Raw genomic sequence first — 24,614 nt, 5'->3', positions numbered from 1 at the left:
TGTCATCCTCACTCTTTTCCACATGCACCGTGAGCTCACAGACACACCTGGGGGGGTTTGCTCCATTATACTATCAGATTTTGCAGCCCCCTTGTATCCCTTTTTCCTGCCGGTTTATTCTTTGGGATGAAAAGAGAGTGTGAAAATAAACAGCAGCTCCATATCCCCGTTAAGACACAAACAGATATTTTACCAAAAAATCTCTCATAATGGTGCAAAAAGTATTCTCTGCTTTTGTATGATTTGTATAGATAGACTCCTCAGTAAGGCGGAAAGTCATGCAGAAACTGTGGTTCCCAGACTTGGTGCTAATCCTGTTATTTGATTATAGTGTGCCAAACCTCTTTTGTCCAACTTGAAGGATTATTGCCACCAAGCTTGCCAATTAGAGGGGAAAAACCCTCCTTTTTTTAGTCTTAAGCTGCCTGACAGGATCTTTTAAAACTGGCATTCCAAAGACCATACAAATGGCACAATACGTACATGTGAGACAAAACTATGCTTGCTGTCCATAGAAATTCTTACAGTTCATCAACATCTTAATAATGTTGATAGAAACAAATTAAGAGATTTCTAAAAGGTTTGATAGAAGTGACATTTTTCATGTATTAATTTTCTTTTTAATTTATGGCCACCAAACGTGGCTTAAACTATGCATTTGGGTTTTGAACTGAGCCTCACAGCTGTGGATCTAAAACTTGTTTTTCCCTGTTTGGATGGAAAATCCCATTTTCTTGGATAACCTTTATATTTTATTTATAAAATGAAAATTTTCTTTGCACGAAAGCACTGACAATGTGCAGTGAACAAATTCCATGTAATGACAATCTAATCCTGTTCATATAGATCTTCCCAAGATTCACAGTCCCCATAAACACAGATAAAGCCATTGTTTGACTCTACTTGTAATTTATTCTTTGTTGGCTTTATGATTCTCAAACAGTCACAAATGACAGAAGACAGACTGACAGAGGGTCTTACAGATGTGAGATTGCACAGGGAACGTTTTGGCTCATGCCTGTTTTCGTCATGAAGGTTTTAGTTTGCAGAAGAGGGAACATGAAGGGTTCTCCGTTACCAGGTCATACCTGGTTGAACTACAAAGTCAGCACAATTGCATGGCTCTTACTGCCATTACACAGGAAGAACTACTCTAGTGGAAAATTTCTCCCATCACAGTTGCTCTGCTTACACATTTACCCTACACAGCTTTTTTTTTGTTTTGTTTGTTTCCCTAAAATGATACCAAGGAACATCTCATTTATACAGTTTTAAGTGCAGTATTGCATTACTGAAGTGAGTGAGTAATACAATTCTAAAATGCTGTTTAAAGTAAGATTAGTTCATGAGATTCATTACTTCCGGCAGAATCCCCACTGCTCGCAGCTCTGATTTCAGTATCAGGGCATTGAAACATAAATTTTCACTGGCAAGCACCTCTGTGATGACTTGGACCTATTTTCTCCTTATCCCAAACTTGGTCTTAGATTTACTTTTGACCTCCTGAAATTCTTTTCTCTCTGGGCTCAGACTACCTTTTGTATGACAGAAGTAGAGAAGCTGTTTTGCCAAATAACGCTACTTACAAAAAAAAAAAAGCAGTTTTTGAAGTAAAAGCTGAGAATAAGGAGATGGAAAAGAATGTTTGTCCATCCTACCTCTTTTCCTGACAAGGCAGGTGTCTTTCCTTCTGCATATATTTTAATATATTTATCAATCTAGCTTTAAAGTACTACAAGACATGAGCCTTTGCAGCCTTCCCAGGGAGACGATATTCCGTGCTTATCAGAAAGCAGTGTGAAAAGGATTCCTCTGATGTGTCATTCGAGGCTGGGCTGCAGAATCATGCTCCCAGAGTTTCTCAAAAATAAAATGTCAGCCTAATTTGAAAACCATTCTTTGCCTTCACACCTTTCATAGCTAGAAATTGCAGCTGAACCACAACTCAGACATGAGTGTGTAGGCTGCTATATTTCACAAATATGAAACAAAATAAAAGGAACCATACTAATTAACACTGCACTGTCAAACTGCTTCTAAAGTATTTATTCCTTAAAAAAAGAAATGTTTTAGTCTGTGTGATTGAGCCTTGAGAAACTTTCTTTGGCTATCAAAGTCTGTCTTGTGGCCAAAGCCTTGGTTGCGTTCTGGTTTACCATATGGGTTAAAACTTAACTCCTTACAAGAGTTTTCAGACAATCTTTCTACTCAACTTTTTACTGATAGGTAAAACCACATTTTTATTTAGAAGTGGGGGCTGACTTCTCCAAGCTTGGCATGCAAACCCCTCAGAGGAGTGCACTGTGCTTTAGAAAGATTCTTACGTTCACGTCATCCTTAAAAACCATGAGGTTTTTTTTCCCACTGTGTGATGTGGATTATTATTCAGTCTTCTCAAAAACCTCACAGTATGAGTCAACCAATTTCCCTGAATGCTGATTATCTCCAGCGTAAAAGGCATTGGTGGCAAGTACTGCAAAGGACAACATAATCATTTGGTTCTTTACAATCTGCAGTTAATTCATCGATTAAAAAGTGCCAGATTTGCATTCTCTGAAATGCACCTAGGACTGTGGTGACTTTGCGTTACTCATCGTTCTCTGCGTCTACACTCAGTTATTCACAATCCCCTTGAGTCACATCTTAGTACAAATCTTGCTCAAGCAGTTACGAATCACAGCAATTATTTGTAATTTAAAATCAGTAAAAGACAAATGGCAGTGATACCTTTATTACTGGTTTCCACTACGGCACTGTGAAATATTCTTGGTGCTACTGCTAAGCGGAACTGGTCAGGCTTACAAAGCCTCTGCAGTTGTCTTTATAGTTGTTGTGGGGTGAACTGTCTGTCTTTCAGGCTAAATCTACCTTTCCCTAAGCAGAGCAGTTAGTTTTTTCTCTTTCCCATAACTGTATTTTATCCTGACCATTTAGGAGCTCTACACATTTTTCTTCAGCTATAATTCATTAGAAATTCAAGTCACATCAGTAGCATCTGTGAAACAATTACTGCATCTAGGACTGACTCTGCAGTCTAATCCATCATAATTATGACTGGCCTCTTTGAAGATGCCACGATGCGTGACTTAAATATAGCACATTACTGTGCAAATGGATCAGCATCTCATTCCACCAATATGCATTCAAGTTATAATTCAGTCCACCACTGTTTGACTTCTTGAAATACAAGCTATGTGCATTTATTTCTTGCCACCTATGGGGGCACAAATTGGAAACCAGGCTCTGAAAGAGAGTTTGAGATTTCTTTTTTTTTAATGGGCAAATTTGGTATGATCCTGCCACCTCTATCAATGCAAGAAAACAGAAAGACTGTGGAAGGCAGTGTTATGAACAAGACAAACATTTCTGCAGCAACAACAAAAGTATTCTTAGTTATGTTGCCTTCTTTCTTTTCTATCTTTCTTTTCTTTAAGCCAGTGCTAGAGATTCATACCTCATTTTATATCGCACCAGTGTCTCAGAAGTTTGTGAATAAATGCTTGTGTAGATGAATGGACAAATACATCCCCTGCAGGGGAATACGATCTTCTGGGGGTACTTCTGTACAGCTGGGCAAGAATCTCAGTAGAGAAAGCAGAGTTATGCTGTGTTAAGGTACTCAGGGCCCTAAAAGGAGTGAAGGTGGGATGTCAGATGTGTTGGTTCCCCCTCCCGAGGGTGAGCTGGGATAGAGGAGCCCCCTGCAGAAATGCACCTTCCCAGATCATGACCTCAGCCGACGTGTGCTCAGGTCATCATCAGGATGAGAATCAACAGAGTCGGATACTTGGGAGCTAGTCGATGGCTCCTCAGGCTGTTACTGGAGCGCAGCCACAACCTCCATCCTGCTGGCACCTTTCTGCTACTGCTGGATGAAACAGAGGTCTAAATTGCTCCCAGACATGAAACCCCTACATCACTTTCTAGAAGGGAGGTGAGTTTATATGTCCTGCCAAACTGCAGTTTGGTAAGCTGCACACTTTCTATTTATGTCCTCTTGCTCCTATTGCCAGGGTACAATAGTTGACTTCACTTCTGGCTTAATTTGCTCTGAATTATTATGTGTTGTCATCCAATTGCATCTCTCCTCAGAAGCTCACGCCACTGGCGATGAGGTCTAAATCCTGAACTTCCAACCAGTGAAAAAGCTCCTAAAGTAAAGGGATTTAATTTTTTCCTATTTCAAGAACAAATAAAAATTTGATAAAATGCATGTTATGAATAGAGTTATTCCTGAGCAAGAACTTTCACACACGGCATTATCAGAAAGCTCCATTTGTAGACAAGTATGAAAAGTCTCAGGTTTTAACTCTTGGAGTCTTTGTAAGGAGCAGTGTGTAACCCACAGTTCAGTCCTCATGTCTACTGAACAATACTCTTGTATTACTGAATCCCCTTGTAATGCACCAAGTACAGTTCATCAGGCTGTAGGCAATTCGCTGTAAAAACTGCAGCACTAAATACTGCAATCTTCTGGACTTGTATATACATGAAATTGTTTCTGATTAACTCTGTGTCAAAATTCTTTTTATTATTATTTATTCTGGAATAAGTGGTTTAAGCAGTTATAATGATGCTCAACACTACGATTCATAATTGTGTGGTTATCATGGCACGATATTTTTCTCTGGCCTATGTAATTCTAGTTGCTTCAGTTGTGTCTTGAGTTAATACCTATAAGCAAGCTGCAATGGTTAACTCAGATCACTAATGGGTGATGCACACGTCCAAGCTTGTTATCAGTGAGATGTTTCTCATTATGGCTGGGATAAAATGTTGAACACATGAAAACTCTCTTGTAATTTAAGGATTTCATATTTGTTTCGCACTTGAGATGCCCTGTGTCTATACACTGAAGAACAAAGCAAGCTTTTACACGGAACCTAATGGGAGAGGCAAAACCAGGATTATTCTTGCCCACTTTCTGGATGGTTTGTAGTTTGCAGAACAGTCTTTTCCTAAACCAGGATTGCCAGTAGTTGGTAATAAATACAGTACTTTCAAAAAGCAGCTCCCCTGTTGGCTGGTAAAGGAGATGTTCCCTAAAGTGTAAATGGTAAGGTACTGCAGAAATGCAGACTACCTTGAATACCTAGACTCGTATGCTGGATGTCCATGTGATAACTTCTCTGTTGCTTAAATACGGATTTAATGTGCTTTTCTGAAGCCAGGGCATCCATGAGATGCCTTATGTGAAATGCCTTTAGCCTTATTGTTCAAAACAGATCTATCCTTCAAAAGAGAGGTTGCATTCATGCCAAAGTTGCCCCTCACAAGCGTGGTGGCTGATGAAACTCCAGTGAGGATGTAAAGGCGGCTCCAGAGAGACAAGGACACATTCAGTTAGCTGGGCTCTACAGCTTATGATGGGGTCCTTTTGCACTGCATTCAGCTGTCACTTCATTTGGGAGGTATATTTACTCAAGTGCATTAGAAATGCTTTGGAAAAACTTTCATTAGGACACAGGGCATTGTACATCACTTGAAGTCTTTAAATCAAGACTGTATTTCTTTCCAAAATATACATTATAGCTTTAAGCAGCAGTTATGGGGTTAACACAGAAACTACTGGATAAGACTGTGGTTGTATCCTGCAGGAGGTCATATTACATTAATATAATTGTCTTCTTTGGTATTTAGATCTAGGAATGATCTGTGTCAAACGAGAGAATGTGGGATGGCTAAAATTTGTTACCTAATTTATAGCTAATTTATCCTTAATTTACAGGGAAAATGATGACTAGCTAATATAGATATAAGCAGACAGAAGGGAGTGAAGAGCATGGGATTTGTGAAATATGGGGATTAATAATTCATTAAATCTTATCCAAGCCAGAAGTCTCATAATTCATGCATTTTTAATTCAACTAGTGCTAAGAAACCCTCAATTTATTGACACCAGTTCTTGCATTTCAGTGATGCAATGATCTAATCACAAAAGCACTTGAATCAGCTTGATTTCTGACCTTAAAACAAAGTGCAAGAAAGTAAAGCTAAACTGGTTTGCACAGCAATTTCTCCCTACTACATTATATAACCATTAACAACACCGGATACGGCATAATATCTATGGAGGCATGAGAAATGGCACTATTTTAGCAATTGCAAAAAATCAAGGAGAGCTGAAATTAAATGCCAGATGCAATATGGGGAGGGAGGGAGAACAATTATGTGACAGGAATGAATTCAGGAATATAAAATGTGACTAAAGAGGAATTATAATGTCACATCACATGGAGGGGGGAAAGGAATAGGAGAGTTGCCTTGTATCCTGTACAAACTTTGCACCTAATTGTACCCTGCATCACCTCTAATGGAAGAACACAAATATTCAAGTTACTTGTAATGCCACCTAAGTATTACTGGATTAGAAATGTTTTCTGAAAGTTGATTTTCAGAACCAGGTTGGATTTCGGAGACAAAAGGACCTTCCTGTTGTAATGACCAGAACATTGGAGATAAGGGTGACACCTACTTCTGTTCTTGTTGGTTTTTACACCCATTTCTGTGGTTGAGATTTGCAGGATGGTGGATCCAGGTAGCTTATGCTGACAGACCACTGCACGTAGCTATACTGCCTCCCAGTTAGCCTATTTGATGTCGCCTCGGGTGTTGGTATGCCGACACGCTCTAAGAACGATATTGCTCAATTTCTTGAGCACCACCTTGACTGTAATACAACTTTCACAAATTCAGAGAAGCTGAATTAAAACACCCCTTTCCCTTTGTGGCTCTTGAGAGTCATTACAGTTTATAATAGTAATAGAAAAATTGCAGGGATGAGGGTTGGAGTCTCAAAAGCAAGGGATGTTAAAATAGGCGTGCTCTGAGTCAGATGCTTCTATGCCTTGGCAAAAATAGAAGCTTTTAAGTGCCAATGAAGCCTGGACCAGCAAAATTGTTTCAAATTGTGACTGACGCAGGGCATCATTCAGTAGTTCGCCTATGCCTGTGGATTCAGCGTAAGAGAAATGTTGGGGTGGGAAAGTAAAAAGAGACTTAGTTAAAGAAATCTCTTTTTTTTCTTTTTTTTTTTTCTTCCCTCTTCATTTCAGTCAGTTGTTATGCTAGGTTAGGCTTCCTGCACAATGGCTGGCAAGGTAGCGTGGTAGTCTTACCGGGTGCATAAACACTGAATTGGTACCCAGACCTAGTTTTGGTTCTTTAAGAATGGAGACATTTGAGGCATAATCTTCTTCTCTGTACTTCAGCTACCTCATGTGTCAAATGGTAATTATGATACTGGCCACTGATTTTAAAACAAAAAAAACAACAAACAAAATACAGCCACCCAAGAGCAGTAACTAACTGCTAATGCTGTTGTGGCCGAGCACTGTAGTGCAGAATGCCTCTTTGTGAGCAGTCGAGCTTGCCAGAATAAGCAAGCGTTGGTGGCTGAACCGTTTTTCAAGACACACTTGATTTTATCAACCTGCCGTTGAGGGAAGGTTATCAAGAGGTCAGTGTCATCATTATCTTCCAGTTTCTGTGATCTTTGTCCATCTGGCTTCAGACCTGGATATCGCTTGGATTTCTTTGGTTGATCACTTCCTGACATCAGATGAAGGTCAGTTATCCATGGTGATTTCATCACAGCTGTCGGCAGAGTTAAGTAATTCACTATTAAATAGCACATCGTCCTTGAGAACTAGAAGCAATGGATGAGATTCTCTTGGCTCTCTTCACCCCTTTATAAAGCAGTAAGGGAGGACCCAAAGGAAAACAACTGGCAGGCTGTAATACCTGCTAAAGATTTCAGGGTTTCATCATGTCGGAACAAATATGAGAGAACAGGAACAAAAATGGTCCTGTTTAACCTGTGGGGGAAAAACTGATAGAAGAGAGTAAAATGTTGCAGGCTAAAGTGTCCTCAGAAAGCCTATTTACAGAGCTCTGCCTTCTCTCATCCTTTGGACTTTAAATAGGAAATCTGTTGTCTCTTAGTTCTGACCAAAATGGAATTTGGGATGAAACGCAGGTATCTTACATTTCTTCTCCAAAAGTTGAAGGTGAGGGTCATCCCTGGAGGAGATTGGGGCTGGGGAAAGTGCAGAGACTGCAACGAGGGTTGATTACTCTGACTGATGCTCCTGCATGCCCTGATGACAAAGCTTCAGTCTGAAACACAGCTTTCCACCCTTTCACTGGCCTTACCACTGAAGCCTTTACACCCCTATACACATTCCTCCCGTGTTTTTTTCATGCCTGCGCCATGCCTAGGCGGGGATGCTTTAGTGAACCGAATTTTTGGCTACAATTCTTGGCCATTGAGCAATGACAAGTAGTAGAAAGAGGCAGCTCCCATGCTATGCAGAAGGCGCCGCGTGCTCTGAGGCGCCTGAGGAGCAGGTGCCGGGTTTCCCTGCCGGAGGCGGCACGCCAGTGAGCTCTGCCTCCATGGGAGATGTCCGTATGTTGGCGTGCTAGATACCATGCACAAGTGGAGCTTCAGCTTGGTTTCCTAGTTTGTTCTGAGGATTTACTTCCAGATGTGGAAGATGGAGGAGTTGAGCCAAAACACAGGTTACTTTCTTTGGAAGGATCTTGTGCTGTCTTAATCATTGCACAGTTTGATGCAATTTTCATGCCTACTTGTGATCTTTTTTTTCAATTTGTGTCGTGTGTGACTTAGAAACAAACAGCCCATAAATGTATGGGAAAAATAGGGTTGTAAGGGAGCTGCCGAGATGAGTACCTTGCTCGCCATTCAAGGGCAATACTAGCCACACCTGTATCATTCCAATCCGACCTGTTTGCAAAGGTCTCTCATGATGGAGGTTGCATAATAATCCACAGTTAACTGCAGTGCTTCACTAACCTTACTTATCAGAAAGCTTCTACCATCTTCTTTAAACTATAAACCTTGCTCTGCTTTTCCCATCTGCTAGAGACATGTAGAACAGTTTATTCTTCTATGCTACAGCCTTTCCCCACCCCCCGTGTAACTGAAGGCTGTTATTAATGTTCCCCTCTTAGACAGAATAAACAACCCAGTTTGCGACATCCGATCATCTTCCCGGGTGGATCTATATGCATACCATTTGTTCCCTGACCAGCTGCGCTAAGGTCATAAAAGCAAATGCAACAGTCTGTTCTGTGGAGAACTTATGTCCATGCAATATACGTGTTGCTAGATTTTCCCCGAGTTAAGATATTTGATATACAAACAGCTATAATATGTGTCTAGATAATATTTTAAATAGCTTATCTGTATAAATTAACTCCGCCCCCATAATTAAAGCTACAGTTTTATTCCCTCAGTCAGAGGGGGACTGTATAAATTACATGGAAACCAACAGAAACAACTCAGAACTCATAACAGCGCTTTATAGAGGAGACTGTTTCCTTGAAGACAGTGAGCCTTTAACTTCAGCATGTTTAAGTCTGGAACTACTGGCACAAACATCTCTTCTGACTTGCGAAGATAAGAATCTAATGCATTCTTAGAGGTCTGTTAGAAGATGCTCCCTGGAGCTATGCTTGCCATTCAGCTTCTTTCTGCGTTTGTGTGTGGTCTTCAGGAGTAGTTTTAATGTGGGTTATTGTAATCCAGGCGCAACAATGGCATGGATTATCATTGCTGAAATCTACATCTGAGAAAATAGTTACAATTGCCTTACCAGATGTACAAGAGATGAAAGACAAGGTGTTTTTGATGACCAGAGCCAGCTGATGACCCGAGAGCAGTCAAAGATCTAACCTCGATAAAAGCACAACTCTGGGAGAGAAACGTGGGAGTCGACGCTGCCTCACCACGTTTCGGAGCGTGCAAAAGAGCTTGGCACAGGTACTGTTGCCATCCCCTTCAGTTTTAGCTTGGAGATGAAGATGTGGGACTAAATGTTCAGTTTGAATACTCAAAATACTAGTTTGAAAAGAACTCAGTCATTAACCATTCTCAGATGAAGTTACCCAAGGCCCAAACAAATTCAAGTCAAGAGACACCTACTTCACATCATGCCAGTATTTATTAAGGAGTTACAGCCTAGCTTCTTAAGGTTGGCTTGAAAAACAAGTCTTCTGTAGTTACCATCTTGGCTACAGTATTTTTTCCTCCTCCTAATATTATCTATCTATTATTTGGCAAGAGAGCTTTATCCTTTTTCTTCGGAAGGCTACTCTTAATGCAGTTCTGGGGATCAAGCCAGGGACTCCAGTTTGTCTCCACAAAACTGAGGCAATTTTGGAGTTATTTCTTGTCTTTTACATTCCCACTTATATAGAACTTGTTTTATATCTGTGGCTGTTTAAAACTTCATAACTTTTAAAAATAAACTGACAGCATATGGGTAAACTTATGCACTTTGTGGCAAAAAACATTTGATCAGAAAGCTACTAGAGAAAGAAAGGGGGGACAGGTGTTTGCCTTTCTATGGAAACTTTGCTTCCAGAGTTTCAGGGAAACTGGAAACCAGTAAAAACTCTGAGTTTTTATGGACAGGATGTCTGTTTAAAAGCACAGTACTAAAATTAAGATTTCTCCCTTCTACTGATTTATAAGACCAGAACAATTTGGGACTCCTGGGCTGAGAAAGGGTTGGAATCACAGAATGAGCTGGCATTCCAGCTTCCCTTTAATTTCCAATAATTCAAAGCACGTTCTTTCCCCTGTTTAAATTTTCCTCTTTATGACAAGATGCAACATGAAGAGAAAGAAAACTCTCTGCCGCCAAACTACATGAGGAAGAAAACCTGGCAGATTGTGTTTTAACTCTAGCTAAGACTTTTTGACTCCCACAGCTGACACTTGGAACAGGGATATTTGAACAGTCCTGAAGGGAACTTCAACACTCCTTTGTCTGTCATTCCTTTTAAAATATTTTCAAAGCTTTGAAAACAGTCGGTTGTTCCTCATTCTGGCAACCTGCCATCTCCTGCCAGCTCCAATCGGTTCATAATCTTCCGAGGTATCCAGTAGCCCAAGTGGATTTGAGAGAGTTTGAAACTGCCAAAGCTCTAATGAAAGACTTGATATTTGGGGATATTAAAAGAGACATGCAGAAACGGGTAAGTTAAAAGAACTGTTGTCACTGCCTGCAAAGTCTGCTTCATATTCTCAGTCACGAGATCCTGTTTCACTAATTGATTATTGTCTGTCCGTAACACAGTCATGCTTGTAGCATACAAAGAAGCAGTGTTGATAAAAAGGCTCACCATTGTAAAGTACACACTCAACTTGATTTGGAAAGCTGAGAACCTAAGATCTTTGACTTCTTTGAATGAAACTTATTAATCATAGCTGAGATTTTTTCAGCTTAGGTCAACATCTTACTACAGACAGTGAAAATAATAGAAGTATTTTAAACACCTCTCTTTACTCTTCTTTGAAAGGGCAACAGGTGAGCTCTGCTCAAAAGGATCAGGAGACTGTTTTTCTTATTTAAATATACACATTCAGCAATGAGGACCTGATCCTGCAAGCCCTGTGGAACTACTTATAGCTGGAAAGATTACACTAAGTGTTTGCCAGACAAGTCTTTCAGCCAGAAGTCTAGTGCCCACGGTGGTCTTGAGCTCAGGTATGCAGCTGAAGGAACACCTCACATCGTGCTGGTCGAGCTCCGGCGGGCCTACGTGCGTCCCTATACTTTCAGCGCGGTTGCAGAGCACAGTCGCTCCTTTGCTTGCCAAGAGAAACCTTCACTCCCTCTCCCACCCCCCTTCCCCAGAGCCTGCAGGGGGGAGAGCAGGGCCGGGAGCGAAGCGAGGAAGATAGTCAGGCTTTAAGCTCTGACATACCAACTCGTTTTGCTCAGAAGCAAGCACAACACGGCCTGCGTTTGGTAGTATTACTTCTGCACAGCCTTTGGGGAAAATGAACAGCTGCTTTGCCTAAAAAAAAAAAAAAAAAGAAAGAAGTCGGGGTGGGGAGAAGAGGCAGCTATCGGGATACTAAACGTCTAAGGCGGTCGTTTGAGCTGGAATGCATGCTGCTGTCGACTGCGTATAAGGTCACTTTATTTTTGGTTTGTTAACAATTTGAGGGCCAGCTAGGTTGGTTATGAGAAAATGAGCTAATAATTTTCCTGTGGGCGGGGAGGGGGACCACGGTGAATGACAAAGTTTATCTGCTCATTACACTCCGCAGTAAACAGCCCTTCCTAACAGCCTCAGCCAGCTCACACAAGCTTGCGTGGAACTGATGTGTAATAAATCAGAAACATGCTTCAACTCCCCAAACCAGAATGAGCTTTAAAGATTAAGGTAGGTATTGACAATTAAGCAAAAGTTCTGCAAAGTTAGTGGCACCTATAATTGGAACTAAAAATGAGATGGGAAAAAATTATGCTGGTGTACCTGCAGTTAAACTTTAAAAAAGAAGTATGGAGAGGTCTCAAGCAAATCGCATTAGCACCAAAGTCTGGATATGTGCTTTTCCATACTGCTGTGCATCTTGAATGAGACAACTCAAGCCTGCAGCTCGGACTCTGTGCGCAGGGTGCCGACTTCACCCGGCCCCAGCCCCGGCCAGTCCTCCCTCGCCCCTTCGGCAGGGGTACCGGCCCTGTGCTGGCCAGTGCCAGCGACGCTGAACTCCTCGCTCCGAGCCGGGGACCGGCGTGTGGCAGTAGGGTCCGCTGGGGCAGGCCAGTGCTGCAAACCTGGCCCCGCGCGGGCTTCCCAGCAGCGGCTGCCCCTCTGCGTGAGCTCCCCTGCCCTGGCCCTTGCTCCCCGGGGGTACATAGCTCCTCCGAGCTGTCAGGAGCCTATGATACGTGACTTGTAGGATCAGGGTGCCGGCTACCCTCATGTGAAATACTTGTTTGCTTCTTTTCCTTCCACCCTACTTCCTTCTACGCAGCAATATAACCAAGCAGCATAAAATCTTAGTCTATGCCTTAGCTTTTTGGCTTCATTGAAAAAAAATCGATGTCTTAAAACAGCTGCTACTACTTAATGATCTTTTGGTAACTAAGGCTGATTTCCTTTGTTATGCTCTCTGAAGATTAAATTTTGCTCTGGACTCCATTGCCTGAAGGAAGCTATTGTAAAACAAGATACTCAGGAATCAGCAAAAAGATATTACAGCTAAAACAAAAAAAACAAAACACTTTAACTCTAGCAGTGCTGTTGCCGATGAGTTCAAGGAAAGATCCTGAGATTATGTCAAAACCAGCCTAGTGCTGAGGAACTGCTTTATCAAGACCAAAACAGCCTTGCAAAAGAACAGAATATCCATAACAGAGTAAGAAGTGCTTTTTTGGAGTTAGGTTTCAAAATCTGATTTGATCAAACAGGCTATCAGGTGTATAACTAGATCCTACTGAACACTGGTACTGCTGTAGATTGTAAGGAGGGAAATGCAAAGAACAACTGGGATTTGTGACCCATTTTCCAAGAGGCCTCTTGGGGAGAGCTTGCATCTAACGAATACTGAAAAGCTCGTTTGGGATTACAAGGGAAATTGCTACAACAGATTAAAATACGTGGTCAACAGTAATGACTCTCATTCTGTTTGTTGTCTTAGATTGTATTTATGTTGGAGGAAAGATTGGCACGCTGCAGATAGTAGTAAGGAAGAAAGAAAGAGACAGGGTTTGAGAGAGATTTTCCAGACAAGGTTACCAGGAGGAAGTGGATGGGGAAGTGGGGGAATGTGCTCCAGAGCTGCAGGAAGCTCAGGCTGAAGGAAGGCAGCACAGTAACTAGAAACTAAAGCTAATGAACTGCAATAAGATGATGGCAAACACTGACATTAGTCTTTGGAGATGAAATTACTGAGGACTGCCAACTGACCTAGTCCTCAAGACTCCCCTTGGTGAGGTGCTCCCACAGCATCCACTGGGTGTTTATTACAGAAGGCTTCTCATTACTCAGGTGCCCAAATAGCTAATAATGATGAAAATTAGGAACTTAGTGCATACTTCGTGCTGATTGTGAAACTAAAGTTTACTACTGTTTTTACAGGTTATAAAAAACCTTTGTTTTAAAAACAACAAAGGAATATCTACAGAAGTAACTGTGTATGCAAAGGAGCCAAACAGAGGAGGACTGTACTGAAAGTCATGCTAACTGACGGCAGCATTTTCTCTCTTATGTTTTCTGTTTGTCTATTACTTAGAATTTTAAGTGGCTCAAAGGCCCCAAGAAGGCAAGAGAATCAAGCTAATTCCTCTGGATATGGCTGATGAGAAAAGCCTTCCTTCTTAATTTAAAATTAAGTTCTTGCTTTGCGATTACAGCGCTCATTTCCAAATAATTGAAATAGTTTGATTCAAATCAATCTTTATATGAACTTTCATATGTGACCCTCCATATCTTCCAGTGCAGAGCGCTTTGCACTTCTTCCTGATCCCACAGACTTGCACTGAAATCCTCTCCTCAGATCCAGCCTGGTGTGTTGTATCTAGAGACATGCTCGTTCAACCTGAGATACCAACCACAGGATTTATAAAGCCACTTCTTTGAGGCGAACTATCTGGAAACCCTTCTTTCTCCCTCCAGTGAGCAGTCGGTTACAGCTGAAACAAGGCATCAGCCTTAGTTAATTATTTTGTTCATATAGGTCACAATCGCTGATACAGCCTCGCAGTGAATTACAGTAACATATATACGTAACTGTGCAAAACTGAGGAAACTGCTTTCAGTTAAGCATACAGATGCATATCTATAATATATAGAACTAGATTGATCAAAGCAAGTAATGCCAACTTTATCTTTTTAGAGCAGTTTTGCTTTTCACGCACAAAACCATGAGGGCTGTCACTAGTGTCTGTTATGCTAAACAGTAAGTCTCAAGGATTCAGGGTTGTTAGACTGCCACCGCATCCCAGGTTTATTTGGCTGGGAAACCTTCACACCTTCTCCATCCCTGTAGAAGGCAACTTGCAAAATGTTATTCCCACCTTAGACTCTCATCTGGGCAGCTGGAAGGCACGCTGGGGTGTATCTGTGTCTATGCACAGTTCCTCATTTGAATGCTTCAGAGAGACCTATGACCTAGCAGGAAAGGTGGGAGGCTGTGCATCTACCTATTCAAATTGCCGTTTGCATGTGTGTAAAACAGTGGCCAGAGACTACATGTCCTGCACAGCTTTGCATGGGAAAATGTACAGCACGTGGTACAGGATATAGGATCTTTTTTTTTCTAACTAAAAAAGTTCAGGGATGAACTACTTAGATCATAAAAGAAATAACTATACTTATAAATTTTAAATGAACTTTGTTGGCTTGATATTTAGTGGGTTTTCAATAGATGCCCCCTGTTTTTCAATAGGGGCAGCTACAACATCTGTTCTTAACCCTCTGTCCTCATTTGTGTTTCCATCATTGTTTGGATTCAGTTTTAAGGTGGTTTTCACATTGCATACAGCTACTAAAAAATAAATGCAAAGTGATATGTTACTTTATTTACAGTGTCATTTACAGGTACTATGAATGGAAAGGCAGGCCACAAACTTTTGGCTCCACTGCAATTGACAGGAAAACTCGCAAGGATATTGCAGATGCTAATAACCTAAAGGTGCTACTTTCAGTAAGAGGAAAAATAGTCAGTGGTGGTATTTTTTTTATATTGGTCGTGTCCCGGTAACTCCCAGAGTGCTCTTGTTTTGTAATACTGAGCCTTTCATTGCTTGACAATGTTTATTTGCATTCTTTGCATTTTTTGCTCGAAGGGAAACTCTTCTGTGAGCTTTTCTTAATGCACTTTAATTTTGAGGTCTATTCTCTATATTTCTCCTCTAGAAAGGGAAAAAGGTAGATTTATAGTATCTGAATAAAGCAAAAATAATGGCTAATATTAAGTACCTGATAACTCTAAAGAGCAAAGATCATCAACTTTTTCCTTCACTGTTATAGTAGAAAGTACATTGACAAAGTTATGCTGTCATATAGATCATGTACTAGGAAGATTTATGCAGTTCTCTCACTTGTTATCTTGTAGTTATGACACAAAGCTTCGTTAAAATAAAGTCACCATATATGACAAATCAGAAACTCCATGCTGCCTCATTAAAATCCCTGTTGACTTAAAATGCACAAAGCGTTCGTGCTGGAGTTTCATGCCCTGTACGATGTTACTCCTGCATGTGCATTCCAAAATCCCACCGATCTGAATGGCAACAGCACCAGTCACAGCAGCTTAGGGTCTGCGAGTCTGAGTCAAAGCCCAGCGAAGTCAAATGACACTGCAAGTTCTTAGAGAAAAAGGAAGTTCCTAAAAGATATCGCAAATCCAGAAAGATGTACATCTTCATATCCCACGCAACTGTGGTCCATAGACAATGTCTTTATTACAAGCAGAATAGCTGGAAACAAAATAAATAATGGAAGGGCAGACATCTCTTTCCTTCCTAAGGTCCACAGTCCTTACAGGTTGTTTTACAGTTTTTTCTTTACTTTTATTGTTTTCATTTCAATATTAGCTGTAACTAGAGTCACTAAGGAAGGAAGAACATTTATGCAAATCACGTGTTTATATTTTTGTTCTACGAGAAAAGTTGTACATTCATTTTTCTTTTATTCATCCCAGTTTTAAAACAGTTTTTCCTTGACCATATTTAGGAGTGGAGGATAGGTTTATTGCTTAGCTTTAAATGAAGTTTTAGAAATCCAGAAAAAGAAGCATCCATCATAACAAAGAGCAATAGCTTCATGTTGTTGTAGGCTATATGAATGGAGTAGTGAAATTATTAACTTTCCAAGGAAAACTCTAATTCTGTAGTTCGGGGATGAAATAGGAATCTTTCTACATTATGAGAAAAAGGAGCGACAGAAATGCCGAATCTTTGTCAGAGTTGATATTCTTTCTCCCTGAGCTCTGGGGGGATTTTCTCAAGAAGCAGAAATTCTTGTTATTGCTATGCGTGGAGGAGATAAAGATGGTGTCACAGGGGAGGGAGCTGTGTTTTCCTAATAGGTAAGCTGTTATTTAAGGGGGCAGGGAAAGAACAGACAAGAACTGTTCTGGGGAGATGTGTTGCCCAGAGGAAGGAGAAAATATGTTCTATCACAGCTGAGATCAATTATTCTGAAAAGACCGTAAGAAAAAGAGATGGAAAGTGTGTGTGTGGGGGGGGAGGATCCAGAGTTTGGAGAAGAAAAATGTACCCACCGGTGGTGAAATGGCAGAGAGATCAGTGTTCAGACTGACACTCTGTTTTTATAGAAAGAAAGGAGGAGGTTTTTTCATTTCATCATCTGATGAAATGTTTGTTTAGAGAAGAAAAGAAAAAGGCAAAAGTAGGAAATCTTTCTGGGCCTTCGTTAACAAATCCCTCAGAGTCACTAATGCATTCAATAAATCCTGTTTTAGGCAGGTAATGACTTGAAACTCCCTGCTGAAAACAAAGGTGATTCACAACGGTGCATGACAGATGCAGTAGCAATGTGACTGTGAGATGGCACAGTTATTCCCCTCTCAGGACTGATGGGAGTTTATCTAAGGATAAAAGGGAGAGGGATTCCCTGTGCAAGGTCAGTGTGGGAGAGAGATCCAGGGGGAGACCAGCTGTCTGTACTTACTAACCTCTAATCCGAGAGGACTGTTTTGCTATGCTGCTCCAATAAAGAAAGGCTAGACTGAACTGCCCCTGAGGTATCAGCCACCTAGGAAGTCATTTTCCGATCCATTGATTTTGGGTTTGTTTGTTTGTTTGTTTGTTGTTTTCTCCTCTATTTGCATGTTGAAAAAGTTTTCAAGGAGTTCCTGAGCTGAGGTCACCCTGCTCCTTTTGGTGCTAGTGACGTTGGGAGCAATTCTATTGCTAACCAAGGGCTCTTCAGCACTTCACAAAAAAACCCTGATAGTACATAAATTCAGATCTTCACCAGATAGATAATTTTATGTGCTCTGTAGAAGAATAGGCTTTTGTCAGAATTACATGATAGCTGACTTTGTTTTGAAGGGGGAGGGAAAGGGAGTTTTCTCCATTTGTGTGTATTTCTATTCAGCTGCTGCAGAAACTTCCCCATCTGCTTTGAATCTACATTTAAATTTCAAATTCTAGCAAGAAATGAAGCAAACTGGCTTGCTAAGCCTGGCAAAGTACATACAGAACAAGTCACTGGACTGAAGGCTGTTCCAAAATTCAGGAATGCAACAAACTTTAAAGCCAAGGTACCTGGCTCTATGCTCCATTTAACTTCATTTAAGATGACAATAATCAGAATATAAATTTCATCAGTCTGTTCTTTAAATGTTGTCACTTAATCAGCCATACACCCCTCCTTTGTTATCTTCTCTGCAAAGATAATTTGGTTTAAGGAAGTGACATTATTTTTAAAAAATGCGTTGCATTTCTCAGGTGAAAGCAGACGGGGGAACTCTGTTGGCTTTGCTGAACAATTAACAGACAAACAAAACAGAGGGCCCAGATTAAACTGCTGCCTAGCCTCAGTTTTAACAGCGCTACCTGAATTCATGGAGTTGACATGATTTTGCCATTAATGATAAAATGTTGCATGTGCGCACGCACACATATATATATAAAGTAAATGCTCAAGGTTTTATTTTTGCTTTATGGTCTGCACAGTTTGAGTTTTTACTTACTTTTCCTAGTGCAGGAAATTTTAGCCATAACTGTCAATAGGTGTCAGAAACAGAAAGAGCTGGAAACAGAGCTGTACAAGGTTTCTGTTGTGATCTGATAAACTTGCAAATAAACCACATGTAACTTCTGGTATGGAGAGGCAGCAAAGGCTAAGCATGAGGCAGACCCTCAGTTAATTTCTGTGTCTGCTTCACAAGCTGCACCGCGGGACAGTGATATACAGACCAACTCACAGGGTGATAAGAAGCAGAACTGACTCTTAAATTACTCCTAGCTGAAAGGAATCATAGAAATGCAAGTTATTTGCATCACTTTCTAGAGAGGCTATAATTTAAGGGATTTTTTCTGATGGAAAGAAAATGGACAAGTGAAACTGTTGATGCAAACTTAAACTGTTACTTGTGAGAAAAAGACAGAAAAGGAGAAGAGAGTTTACTGTGAGCTGAAAAGAATTGAAAGATGCCCATTCAAATGCTTCGTCTGCCTGCTAATTTTAATTAAGACTCCTCCTTTGTAACTATGCCACAGAGCCTGAGTCTTAAAAAAAAAAAAAATTGTCACTAGGCAGATTTCTGTGAGTCTCCTGATTGAATCATAATTTTAATCTCTTCACTGCCACCCCCATCTTCTGAGCAGAAGCTACCGGGTGCATTATCTGACAACCAACATGCTGAGAAATGCTACTGCGCTCCTCAGGGAATTTCAGTGATGCAAAACACTGTTTTGCTGTGTGACAAAAAGGCTGAAACCTGCTAGTGTTAAAATAAACTGTGTTTTTGAAGCCTGGATGCACATCTTGTTTTAATCAGGAAAAAAAAAATTCTTCATAAACTTTTTCTGGAGGAAAAAATATCCCTTTCCTTCTATCTCTTCTCTCTCCCCCCCTCCCCCCCCCCAAAAAAAAACCCCAAGCCTTTGAAGAGCTTTATAAATACAGTGGCCTTTGCAAAGAAATACCAGTCAGTGACAAAACCTGCTGGCTGGGTTTGCATGTCTTTGCTTGGTGTCCTTGTGCTTTCTGCGATCCTTCCTTGTCCGAGCCTTACTTGCTGATATTTCATGCGTCTTTAGTAACAAAGCACGAGAAATAGCTTCTTGCTCAGTGCATAGTGGGGTCCCGGCCAGCAACTTGGCACCGCCCCGCTCTGATCCTACAGAGGCCAAGCCAAGTTTACTGACTATAGCAGGTCGCTGGTCCCAGTTAGATACCACCCACTGTCTCCTCTTCTAGCAACACAAAAAGGAGAGGGGGAAAAGAAAAACAACAAAAAAATCCCTTCTCTATCTTATCCGCCTGCCACCTTTGTAAGCCACAGAGCCAGATCGACCAAGGTCTGCCCACAGGGATGTGCTGACCGAGATGCTGTTTGGCAGCAGACTGCGTCCTTGCACAAATGTTCACAAAATAACTAATTAAAAACAAGTGCCTCGCCCTACTTCCTTCCCTCGACAAGTTAATGTAGGCACTTTTTTTCTTTCATTATTTTATGAACAACAATAATGAACAGGTTAAGGAAGGAGCAGTTCAGGAAAAACTTCAGCTGCAGAAAATACCAAAAGTGGCTGTGCCTTTGCTTTTGTCCCCTGCGCCCTAATGGCAGCCTTTTCAGCTTGCATTGCTGGGCAGATAGAAGCCAAGAGGAAGTCATGCAAGAAGGGGGTGTATGGGGCAAGGTAGGTCATTCCAGGCAACTTTTAATTATAGTGAAAAAAGGAGGAAATGTGTTTGAGAGTTGTTTTTCTGTTGTCTTAAAGTAGTTTAGGTATGCGATATGGGAATAAACTGACTTTCTGTGAGCTGACAGTTGTCAAGAAAACTGGGTTTCAATTAAGAAATTCTTTAGGCTCTGTTCAGCTTAATGTCTGTCCTCTCACAGCCTTGCTTGGAAATGAGAAGACACAAAAGAGGCGTGCAGAGTGCTGCATTACTACGGAAAGCACATATGATGCCAAATAGGCAGCGTTCTTAATTACATCATAGATAATCATGGTGTAATCACAGAAACATGCAAGGAATGGGAGTAGCTTTAATTCAGGAAAAATAACCGGATTGTGTAATGGGGAAAACCAGCGAATGCGGGAGAGCAAGCAGCAGTGAGGCGGCTGCTGCAAAATGGGTAGCAGAATGATTTCCATGTTGATCTGAGATCATCAAGCAACAGGCACTGGATTTTTATCTAGCTATTGCATATGACTAACTTATAAGCTCTGTGTGTAAACAAAAAGCTGAGGAATGAGTCCATCAAATGTGACTTCATTTCTGTGTAAACTTGGGAATAACTGATGTGAAACTTCAAGTGCAATAGGAATTTTCCTGAGACCTGTTTAAATTGAGCCCTTTCTCTGTAGGCACAGTGGGCAATCTGCAAGGGAGAAAGGAATTGGCTCCTCGTGAGGACCTTGGTTTCTAGAGTTGGAGAGGAATAGCTTTGCCGTGCTGGAAAAAGCTGCATGTGCGTCCACGTGCTTTGGAGGCAGTCTCATCTCTGGGTCCGAGCCAGTTACCAGATAGGAACATGCTGAGAAAGCAGCCCTCGACTGCACATGTAGCCAGGCTATTAATCAGGTGGCGGCAGCATAGAGGGATGCTGAGAGGAAGCAGTGTTTCTCTAACCTATGGTGGAAGGGGACTATGGTGCGGCACAGGGACCTCCCTGGGGGCTGCAGGTGGATGCTGCTCTTCTCAGCAATTGCTTGGGAAAGCTTAACAAACGTTGAGCATGAGACTCGAGCAAAAGGTGGGCCAAGATGTGCAGCAGTGTTTAAGCACATACCCATGCAGATGGGCATCTAGTGGGGATTTATGAAATCATGTTTGTAGTTAACGTAACTAGGCACTTCATGGGAATTGCAAAAGTACCTGTCTGAATCTCAAGACATCTGTATGTCTCAGTAGAGACAAGCCTTAGGGCCTGCTCTTCAGGAAGTCAGGTATGTGGTTTCGGTGACCAGATCAGATGCTTGCTAACACAACTCTCCTGCACGGTACCTAAGCTCTGCTGTGTACTGCACAGGTGTTTTTTGTAGCCAGCTCCTTGAAACTTCTGTCTCTGGCATTTGATCAGCAGTCCTGTATATAGCTTGTAGTATTTCCATTGACCTCCATGAGATCCTGTCAATATGTGGAGAATTGCCAGGATCAGCCTTATGAAGCTTAGGTCAGAGTTGTGCAAAAAAGGAAAGTGCAGCAGCAGTTCCACCTTGAGCTGTGATAATGGACGTCCCTGGCTAAGCAGGTAAACTAATTTAAGAAAGCTACAAGGAAAACTCTCAGCAAGTTTGCTGATGATACAGAGCTGGGAGGAGTGGCTGATGCAACAGAGGGTTGCGTCACCATTCAGAGGGACCTCGACAGGCTGGAGAAACGGGCAGAGAGGAGCCTCATGAAGTTCAGCAAAGGTAAATGCAAAGGAATAACCCCAGACATGAGTACAGGAAGGGAGCTGACCAGCTGGAGAGCATCTTTGCAGAGAAGGACCTGGGGGTCCTGGTGGATAAGCTGAACACGGCCCCTCAATGCGCCCTCATGGCAAAGATGGCCGATGGTATCCTGGCTGCATTAGGCAGAGCACTGCCAGTGGGTGGAGGGCGGGGATCCTGCCCCTCACTCAGCACTGGTGAGGCCACACCTGGAGGGCTGCGTCCACTGCTGGGCTCCCCAGTACATGGACAAACTGGAAAGACACAGACATACTGGAGGGAGTTCAGCAGAGGGCCATGAAGATGATTAAGGGACTGTACGATCTGTCATATGAGGAGAGGCTGAGAGAGTTGGGACTGTTTAGCCTAGAGAAGAGAAGGCTCGGGGGAGATCTCATCCATGTTTAGAAATAGCTGATGGGAAAGTGTGAAGAAGATGGGGCCAGACTCTTCTCAGTGGTGCCCCATGACAGAACGAGAGGCAATGGGCACAAACTGAAACACAGGAAATTCTATCTGAACGTAAGAAAAAACTGTTTTACTGTAAGCACTGGAACAGGTTACCCAAAGAGGTTGTACAGTCTCCGTTCTTGGAGATACTCAGAACCCAACTGGGCACAGCCCTGGGCAACCTGCTCTAGCTGTCCCTGCTCGAGTGGGGCAGGGGTTGGACAGTGCTCTCCAGAGGTGCTTTCCAACCCCAACTACTCTGCGATGCTGTGAATAAAAGAGGTGCTGCAAGAAGTAGGCCTGATATTTTCTTACGTAAGAGCGCCTTGCCTTAGCTTAGCACTGAACCCTTGACACAGAAAGACAAAGCAGCTTAATTTATTTCTCATGCAAAAAACTGTCCTGTTCCAAAATAGTTAACTACATTTTTGCTCAGAGCAAGGGGAGGGTAGGGAGTGAAGGGAAGGATCTCTGTATGTTGGGTTTTTTTAATCCATATAAACTGTACAGAACACCTTGACAATCTTTGAGATACACTGTGCTATATATAGAAATGTGAGTAATTGTATTAGTGAACATGACAGTGTGTGCAAAACAGAATATTCCCCAGTGTTTTCAGCCATGTAGGCTTTCCTTCCTCTCTAGCCTTGCATAGGTTGCTTTAAATCACTTTAGCATTATCTACAATAAATGTTGTTGCCTTTTATGGTAGTTATTTCTGTATGAATACTATGTACTCTGAGACTTCCTCAAAACCGCCCAGTTTATCTTGCAGTTTCTACTGAATAAACACTTTATTAGGATCTTTCAAAGCTGTAACTCTATCTCATGGAGTAGGTTATTCTGCAGTGAGGACAGGTTATAAAAAAATCATCTCTAGAAGAGAGTTGAACTGCTATGACGTAAGAGTTGGTAGATCAATATACCAACAGGCTGATGACTCCCTCAGAATTGGCACGCGTCTGTTCTCATCCTGACTCACTCACAGAGCTTTGTAGCTCTGAATGGTAACTGAAGAAACAAAGTCTTTCCAGCCAGTGCAGTCACACGAGCAGTTTCAGTGCTGTGTTATGTACACTCTGAGGTCTATGAACACAAGGCTGTGAACTAATATTGGTTACTCCTGCGCCTAAATGCAAATTCTGACGGGAGGGGTAACCACTCCTGACTTGGGCTCCACGTTGCGCTTTTCAAGCTGGTAGTTCTGGGATCAGCAAAACTAACGAAGCCTCTGAGTACTAATGGGTTTGCTGCTCCTGGGTGATTGCAGGAGCCAAGAGAAGCTTTTCCCATGGCTGGAACGCGTAGAAGGGCTCTCTCCCATGGGGATTCTCTGGCATTTAATAACATGCGAGGTTATGCACTAGTTCTTTTCTCGCTCGGGACGTTTACAGAGTTTTTTCTCCTTTACCCAGGTTCCTATCTTCACAAAGCCTACAGCACCAAGCTGTCAAACATTGCTGAAACCAGCCCGTTGACTCAAACTCTTTTTGAGGGGACTGTGGGGGGCGGACAGGCATATAGGCACAGTATGATCGTGTATTATCCATTTTGCTAGGACACCAGTTGAAAGTGTATTTTTCTAGTTACACGAGGCACGTATGATGGTAGTAGCTAGTGATAGTGAGCAGAATGGTCACTGGCATTAATGGGCTAAGAGGAGCTCCTCTGGAGGCAGCTGGAAGAGTTTCATGGAAGACGGCCTGTGTTTGGGTTCACTGAGGCAGGAGAGAAGGTGAGACGTACAAACGAGCAAGCCTTTTCAAGCAAGAGACTTACTATAATTTGTTACTGGCTCATTAGAGGGTGGTACTTCGGATTCAAAGTTTTCTTGTTTTGTATGGAGAGAAACTTAGTAACTCCTGATTTGAGGAAAGCAAATCAGAAGTGTTTGACCATACAGTCGGAGCAGTGCTTCGGAAAGGGACAGTGCAAAGAGGTGCTGCAGTTTAGAAAAATTCTGTTGTTTTACTGCTTGTTAAGTCACACAACTGCAGGATAAGAAATTTGTGCCAGTCGTTGAGTTCTCCCAGAGAACCATTTCACACATGTTAAAATGAAAGGCTTGAGATTCTCAGAGCCAAAAGGAAAAGGAAGTTGGGAGTAAGTTAAGAGTAAGTCCCTTCCTAGTTTTTAATTCAGGTTCCTCTGGAAACAGTTGGAGGTGGCTGCAAAGTGTGGTAATAAGAACTGAAGAGAGAAGCTTGAAGGATGTGAAGGGAAACAGTGTAGTCACACAAGCAGAAAATG

General features: G+C 41.8%; 1 protein-coding gene across 1 annotated transcript in view; it reads right to left on the bottom strand.

Moving 5' to 3' along the window:
• The window catches only part of TET2 (tet methylcytosine dioxygenase 2), a 76,260-nt gene that overhangs the window by 24,954 nt on the left and 26,692 nt on the right, over nucleotides 1-24,614 (bottom strand). The window lies entirely within an intron of this gene.

The sequence above is a fragment of the Dromaius novaehollandiae genome, chromosome 4 (assembly GCF_036370855.1).
Source record: "Dromaius novaehollandiae isolate bDroNov1 chromosome 4, bDroNov1.hap1, whole genome shotgun sequence".
Classification (NCBI taxonomy): domain Eukaryota; kingdom Metazoa; phylum Chordata; class Aves; order Casuariiformes; family Dromaiidae; genus Dromaius; species Dromaius novaehollandiae.
The sequence above is the reverse complement of the archived record's forward strand: the minus strand, read 5'-3'. Positions and strand labels throughout refer to the sequence as shown.